This window comes from Hypanus sabinus, chromosome 2 (genome assembly GCF_030144855.1).
Source record: "Hypanus sabinus isolate sHypSab1 chromosome 2, sHypSab1.hap1, whole genome shotgun sequence".
NCBI lineage: Eukaryota > Metazoa > Chordata > Chondrichthyes > Myliobatiformes > Dasyatidae > Hypanus > Hypanus sabinus.
The window spans coordinates 131,259,814-131,268,416 of NC_082707.1; positions in this window are offsets into that span (position 1 = coordinate 131,259,814).

Below are 8,603 nucleotides of genomic sequence, written 5' to 3' on the forward strand. Positions count from 1 at the left end.
TTGCATAAAAACCATGTTGACCCTGTCCAATGTTTTTATTATGGTTCTGTTACTGCTTTGTTAATAATAGATTATAGCATTTTTTTTTATTGATGCTGGACTAGCTGATGTATATTCTTTCTCTCTTAAATAATGGGACTACATTTGCTGCATTCCCTTATGTGAGAGCCTGTGTATAACCTGTAAAAGTAGAAGATGACAGCCATTATTTTCTTCACATTTCTTTCAGACCTTGGGATATGGTTTATTGGGTCCTGGGGATTCATCACCTCTTAATTGTTGTTAGCTTATCGGGTTTTGGGCATCATTGGTTATCATTTATGCCCATCCCCGATTGCCCTTGTAAATGGAGGTGAGCTATGATCTTGAATTGCTCTATTCCTCCTAGTATAAGGATTCCTATACTTCACTATAATTTACCGCCATACCTTTGGCTCATGCAGCGTAGATGGTGGGCAGGCTTTGGGATTGTCAGGAGGTGAATAATTTACCACTAGACCCTGACCTGCACTATGGAACATGGTATTTATTTGGATGATCTGGCTGAAATCTATGGTCAACAGCATCCCCATCGTTAATGGGCTATCTGCAGAGGCCATGTCATTGAAAGTCAGGTATGGTTGGATGGACCATAAGACATAGGAGCAGAATTAGACCACCTGGCCTATTGAGTCTGCTCTGCCATTCAATCATGGCTGATCCTTTTTTACCCCTTCTCAGCCCCACTCCCTGGGCTTCTCCCAGTAACCTTTGATTCTGTGGCCAATCCTATCAATTTGGCCTCCACAGCTACCCATGTTAACAGATTCCACAAATCCACCACCCTCTGGCTAAAGAAATTTCTTACATCTGTTTTAACCAGACACCCCTCTATCCTGAGGCTGTGCCCTCTAGTCCTAGACTCCCCCACCACGTGAAACATCCTTTCCACATCTACTCTGCCTAGGCCTTTCAATATTCGAAAGGTTTCAAAGAGATCCCCCCCTCATCCTTCTACATTCCAGCGAGTACAGATCCAGAGCCATCAAATGTTCCTCATATGATAACTCTTTCATTCCCAGAATCACCCCTGTGAACCTTCTCTGAACGGTCTCCAATACCAGCACATCTTTTCTTAAGGAGCCCAAAGTTGTTCACAGTATTCAAGGTGAGGCCTCACCACTGCCTTTAAAGCCTCAGCATCACATCTCTGCTCTTATATTCTAGACCTCTAGAATATGAAATGAATGCCAACATTGCATTTACCTTCCTCACTACTGACTCAACCTGCAAGTTAACTTTGAGGGTGTTCTTCACAAAGACTGTTAAGTCCCTTTGCATTTTTGGATTTTCTCCCCTCTCTTGTTGGACGCAATCTTTGCCTGACACTTTTGTAGCATGAACACTTTGTTCATCAGCCTGTGCCTGAGGGCTGTCTTAAGTCTTCATGCATGTAAGTGTGTGATGTCTTATTGCTGAGGAATTGTGAATGGAATGAAACAAACCCCACTTTTTTCACCTTGTGATGGGTGTTAGTTGCTGAAGATGATTGGGTCTAGAATATTCTACACTGAGGTCATGGTCTGTGAAGCCTGAGGTGTTTAACTATTAACAATCATGACTGGCTTGTTTTGTGCAACGGATCACTCCAACACTTTGGTATCATCCATTGACCAATGTTTCTAATGCCACCTTCAATTAACTGCTGTTTTGGTGTCATGGCTCAAAATCCCCATCTCACCTTAGGAATTTGAAGCAAAGTTGGGTCTGAAGTTGAGTATGCCTTGCAAAATCTAATCTGGGCCTAAGTACAGCTTGATAATACAATACAGCATCCAGTGCTTGATGTTGATGTCCGTCACTTCGATATTTGAGAGTAGACTGATTGGGTAGTTATCAGCCAGATTGTATTTTTCCTGCTTACTGTGACTGGACATGTGTGAATAATTTCCCACACTGTCAGATGGATGCTAATGCATCAATTGTATTAGAAAACTTTAGCATATTAATTTCTCTAATATGTTTTACAAATAGACTTTAGTTAATCTTGAGAAAATCGATGCAATGTGTACACTTAAGTACATCATTTGGCCCGCTGCTAACTCTGGGTTATTTTGGTAAAGCCTTACTAGATAGATACTTTATTGATCCCAAAGGAAATTAATGTTCCAGTAGCATTACGTATGCATGGATATATGAATTTTCAAATAGTAGAAGAGAAGTAAGAAATAATATTTTTTTAAAAAAGTTGCCTCTAACAGTCCTATTGGAGGGGGCCATCACTTCCCCGGCTATAGGTTGACTCATTATAGAGCCTAATGGTTGAGGGTAAGAATGACCTCGTATAGTGCTCTTGGGAGCAGTACAGTTGTCTTAGTGTATTACTGAAAGTACCCTGTGCAGCCAAGGTGGCATGCAGAGGGTGAGAAACATTGCCCAGAATCGCCAGGACTTTCTGGAGGGTCCTTTGTTCTACTACAGCCTCCAATGTGTCCATTTTGACACCTATAACAGAGCCAGCCTTTCTAATCAGTTTATTGAGCCTGTCAGCATCCCCCATGTTGATACCATTGCCCTAGCACACCACCAATTAGAAGATTGTACTGGCATGACAACAGACTGGTAGAGCATATGAAGGAGAGGCCTGCAGTCTTAGTCTGCAACATTGCACACAGTCTCCTTAGGAAGTAGAAGTGACTCTGGCCCTTCTTGTACACAGCCTCTGTGTTGTTGCTCCATTCTAATCTGCTGTCCAGATGCACTCCCAGGTATTTATAGGTCCTAACCACATCCTCACCATCAATAGCAGCAGGGAGCAATGCAGTCTTAGTCTTCCTAAAGTCCATCACCATCTCTGTTGTCTTGCTAATATTGAGCTGCAGAAGATTCAGCTTGCACCATTTGACACCATTTCCCCATCCTCCCTTTAGACACCCAACTATTGCTGAATCATCAGAGAATTTCCGCAGATGGCATGACTTAGTGTTGCATCAGTGTTCAAGGTATATAGGGTATACAAGAAGGTAGCCACTACAGTCCGCTGTGGGACCCCAGCGCTGATTACTATGTTATCTTCTGCTAGATAAGATGATACTCGTTTTCCCAGATTGGAAATGTAACATAGGATTTTTGAACTCTATGATAAAAACAGAAAATGCTAGAATCTTCCAGTAAGTCAGGACATTTGTGGAATAAGCAGAGTAGAAGTTTTTCAGGTCAATCTACTTTTTCCATTCTGAATATTTCTCATTGACTTGAAAAATTGACAATTTATCTCAATGGATACCACCTGACCAACTGTATATGTGTGGAATTTTCCATCTTGAATTACCAACATCTGCAACATTGCACTTTTTTTTAAGATCCATACTTCGTGCAGTTCGATAATACAGCATTAAATTATTTCACTTTTCAGCAAAACGGGTAAGTTCAATAGTTTTTAACAAGCTTATTAAATTGTTATTGTCAGAATTATGAGTAAGATTTTTATTTGGAATTATTTTGGAAATGGTACTCCAATAAACAATTAAAAGTTCTTTTGTGTACTGTGGTTGACTTTTAATTTTTTTTTAGTCACTTACGGGCTGTGGTTTTCTGGGAAAAAAAACAGCAATTGTTACCGTATCCAGTTCTGAAAGCTAGTGTTTTAACGGAAGCGATTGGCCATTTTTAGGGGATAGTTAAGTAATAATTAGATTGCAATCAATGGGGAATCAAATGTAAATTGGATCAGGAAATGGTGGATTTCCTTTGCTGAAAATCTTTAATGAATCAGAATGTTTTCTAAAAACAATTCAGTGCTTTAGTACTCAATGATTCTAGTCATATGTATTTTTAGTTATATTTAGTTAATATATTTAGTTAATTCAATGAATTAACTGAATTCACTTGTCACATTGGGATTTGAATCAGGGTCTCCAGACCATTACTCTGATGTAAATTAGAGTTAAGCAAAACAGGCCTTTTGTAGTCTTCTTATTACTTTTAAATTGGATACTTTCAGAATGTAGGTTTTAAGAAAAAGTAGCCATTGTGAACAAATGAGAGCATTCTTTAAGTATTTAATGTGATAAAATTGTGTATATAGACAAAGCAAAGAGTTCCTAGTTATTTACTCAATTTAAAGTATATTCACAAGAAACTAAAATGCAGCATGTTCTCAAACAAGAGACCTGTTTATTCAAACATGTGCAAATTTAATTTAGCTGCTAATTTTATTTTGCACCACAAATGTGTTTAAAAATCCTCTCCTAATCAAATCAGGAGTGGTTGCATTTTTAACTGTGAAGAAAGAAGAGGTTGGATTTAATAGACAAATTTTTGGGAGTGTATTCAACTATCCTTGGGTCTAATGCTGTAGGAATGCCTTGTATTCTGAACAATACCAACTCTGGAGATTGATTTGATGGTCTCGATTGATGCAAGACTTGAGGAGAACAATTTTACTGATTAATGAAGTACTATGCATCACTCAAAAAGTGAACCTGGGCAATTAATGTTATAACAAAAAGCATTCAGATTGATATTGAGAACTCTGATCATTGCAGGGAAAGATTGCTTGAGAAGATAGCATGAAAATGAGTTACTATAAATGATTAAGGCAGAGTTGATTTTAATTTTAAAGAGGATAGGGAGAGGGAAGAAGAGGATGAATGTGGAACCTATTTGGCGTGTTGTATAATTGAATCAGGAATTGAATGACATTTTGCTTTTTTGTGAATTACTACTTCTGATTGCAAGCAGAACCAACATGGCTTTGGACACTTTTAAGGGCACAAGCAGTTGGTGGGCATGACAATCGAGGATGCAACCGGGGATAGCCTGATTATAAAAAATGTTAATTTTCACTTCTGTCCTATAGTTTGCAAGTAAAAGGATAGTTACTGTTCACTTTTTGGTTAGCTTTTTCCTATTTGTAACGTCACTATTACTGGGTACTGAAGATCTTCTGGACCAGCAACTGGCATTGAAAGAGAACTATCTGATTCTTTGCAGGGTACTTTCTTTCTTCTAAGTCAATGGTAAGTCCAAGTTGATGTTTAACCTTAAGAATATTTAGGGAAAATAAGGAAGGGATACAATGGATGTTTATGGTGATGTGTGTGCATAGAGCTGAAGGAGTTAGCGGAGGTACTTAATGAATACTTTGCTTCAGTATCCACCAGGGAAAAGGACCTTGGCAATTGTGGGGATGACTTGCAGTGGACTGAGACCCTTGAGCATATAGACATTTAAAAGAAAAAAGAGGATGTGCTGGAACTTTTGAAAAGCATTAAGTTAGGTAAGTCACCAGGACTTGATGAGATGTACCCCAGGCTACTGTAGGAAGCAAGGGAGGAGGTTGCTGAGCCTCTAGCGATGATCTCTGCATCATCAATAGGGACGGAAGAAGTACCAGAGTATTGGAAGTTTGCAAATGTTGTTTCTTTGTTCAAGAAAGGTAATAGAGATAGCCAGGAAATTATAGACCAGTAAGTATTGCTTCAGTGGTGGGGCAAGTTGTTGGAGAAGATCCTGAGAGGCAGGATTTATAAGCATTTGGAGAGACCATCTGATTAGGAATAGTCAGGATGGCTTTCTCAAGGGTAGGTCATACCTAAGGAGCCTGACTGAATTCTTTGAGGATGTAACAAAACGCATAGATGAAGGTAGAGCAGCGCATGTTGTGTGTATGGATTTCAGTAAGGCAGTTGATAAGGTTCCCCTTCCATTCAGAAAGCAAAGGAGGCATGGGATCCAAGGAGACCTTGCTTTGTGGATCCAGAATTGGCTTGCCTACAGAAGGCAAAAGGTTCATATTCTGCACAAAGGTCAGTGACCAGTGGTGTTCTACAGGGATTGGTTCTGGGATCCCTCTGCTTTGTGGTTTTTATAAATGGCCTTGATGAAGAAGTAGAAGGGTGGGCTAGTAATTTTACTGATGACACAAAGGTTGGGGGTGTCTGGGGAGTTGTCAGAGGTTACAGTGGGACATTGATAGAATGCAAAACTAGGCTGAGAAGTGGCAGATGAAGTTCAACCCAGATAAGTGGTTCATTTTGATAGCTCAGATTTGAAGACAATTATGTGTGGAGGATCAGAGAGATCTTGGGGGTCCATGCCCCTAGGACTCTCAAAGGTACTGCACAAGTTGACAATGTTGTTAAAGAAGAAGTATGGTGTGTTGGCATTTATCAACCATGGGATTGAGCTCAAGTGCCGTGAGGTAATGTTACAGCTGTATAGGGCCCTGGTCAGACCCCACTTGGTGTACTGTATTCAGTTCTGGTCACCTCACTATAGGAAGGATGTAGATACTATAGAGAGAGTGCAGGTGAGATTTAAAAGGATGTTGCCTGGATTGGAGAGTGAGTCTTATGAGAGTAGGTAGAGTGAACTTGGCCTTTTCTCCTTGGAGCAATGGAGGATGAGAGGTGACCTGATAGAGGTGTATATGATGACAAGAAGCATTGATCATGTGGATAACCAGAGGCTTTTCCCCTGGTCTGAAAGGGCTTAGAAGTAGGTAGAAGGGTGATAGGTACTGAAGGGATGTCAGGTGTAAGTTTTTCCACACAGAATAGTGGGTGCATGGAATGCACTGCCAGTGACATTGGTGGAGACGGATACAATATGGTCTTTTAAGAGACTCTTAGCTAGGTACAGAGGGCTATGTGGTAGGGTAATTCTAGGCAGTTTGTACAGTAGGTTACATGGTCACATTATTGTGGGCTGAAGAGCCTGTAATGTGCTGTAGATTTCTATGTCTATATATATATATATGAATGTTTGTCATTATGGCACTGAAGAGTGATTTCTTCGAAGAGTTTACAACAGAGTTTTCAATTAGAATTGAGCATTGGAAGACTGTAGGATATCAGGAATTACCAGCTTGTTAATCTAATGTCTGCTGTCTGAAAATGAGCTGTAATTAAGGACAGAGTAATAGGACACAGAAAACTTTTAAGTTAATTGGAGAACACCATGAATTTGTAAAGGTGTCTTTAATTTCCTGATATAGATGTAGAGCTAACTGGTCTTTCTTTATCTGGTTGACTCTTCCAACATTTACTAAAAGATGGTTGCAAACACTATTTAACAATCAATGAGAAAACTTTGACTAATCATGAACTGTTCTCATTTCTTTCAAAACCTGGGATGGAAACAATGTAGTCTTGTGAATTGGTTAATATTTAATGGCAGTTTTATTTATTACTGTCATTCTGCATGAATTAATAATGAAACCAAAACCTAATTCTATAATTTCCTTGGAAATTTTGCCTTGTTCTTATTTTCTCTGATGCATCAAAATATTCTGTTGTATTTCATAGCTGTTCAATTTTATCTTTCACGAGATAATGGTTCTCAGTCACTCTGGTTAAACTCTACTTAATATAATCTTTCCATTGGTTCATAAAAGTTGATGCATCTTTTGACTTAAGATGTAGTACAGCACTGGAGAGTCATTCAGTCCACAGTGGTGTGTTGATCTTGCTGTCGGTTTATACTAAATATTCTCCAATGTATCATCCATATCCCTCCTTTCCCTTCAGATTCATATGTATTTCTAAAAGCATTTTAAACTCCATCCAACTGCCTTACTCCACTACACTAGAGCTAGGGGACATAGGCTCAATATTCAGGGGTGTAGATTTAGGACAGAGATGAGGAGGAACTGCTTTTCCCAGAGGATAGTGAATCTGGAATTCTCTGCCCAATGAAGCAGTGGAGGCTACCTCAGTAAATATATTTAGGACAAGGTTGAATAGATATTTGCATAGTAGGGGAATAACTCTTATGGGGGAAAGGCAGGTAGGTGGAGATGAGTCCATGGCCATATCAGCCATGATCTTATTGAATGACAGAGCAGGCTCAATGGGCCAGATGGCCTACTCCTGCTCCTGTTTCTTACGTTTTTTCTTATGTAACCAGAGTCAACCATATTGCTAGGTCTGGAGTTTACTTTCTAGACATTTATTTTCACTCTAGTTACTCACCCTAGCTCTTTTAAACTTGCAAAATCATGTAAATTTAAATTCTGGTGTTGTAGTGAAATTCAACCTCATTTTCTCCAAATCAGTGGGCCAGCACTCTGTCTACTTCTCCAGGTAATTTAACAACTATGCTACCACACTCGTAATGTAGCAGATGTAAAATCATCCACTTTTGACAAAAGAGAGATTAAACGGAGAACTTCCTAAGTGGTAAAAAGCTGGAAATATGCAGCATCAAAAAACCTTGAGATTTTCTGTGGCCAGATCATTAAAATATCAGGCACAGGCGTAGAAAATAGCCCAAGAATATTTTTTTTTTAAAATCTTGGGAATGAAAATACAAGAGCTTCTAAGAGGCAAAGGACCACTGCTGATGCTGGTAATTCAATGCAAAGGTTGAAAATGCTGAAGGAGCCAACAAGTCAAATGCTATCCATAAGAGGAAACAAAACAGTATCTTCATCAGAACTGGAAAAGTGAAAAGCACATGTTTTAAGATAGTGAGATGAGATAGAGAAAGAACAGAGTCAATGTCTCGGACAGAATGCAGATCAAAGTTGTCTGAAAATATTTGCAAAACAGCATTTGAGGCCTAGAGGGAAAAAAAGGAAATAGTTTCAAGCAGCAATGTCTGTGCAAAAAGAGGAAAAA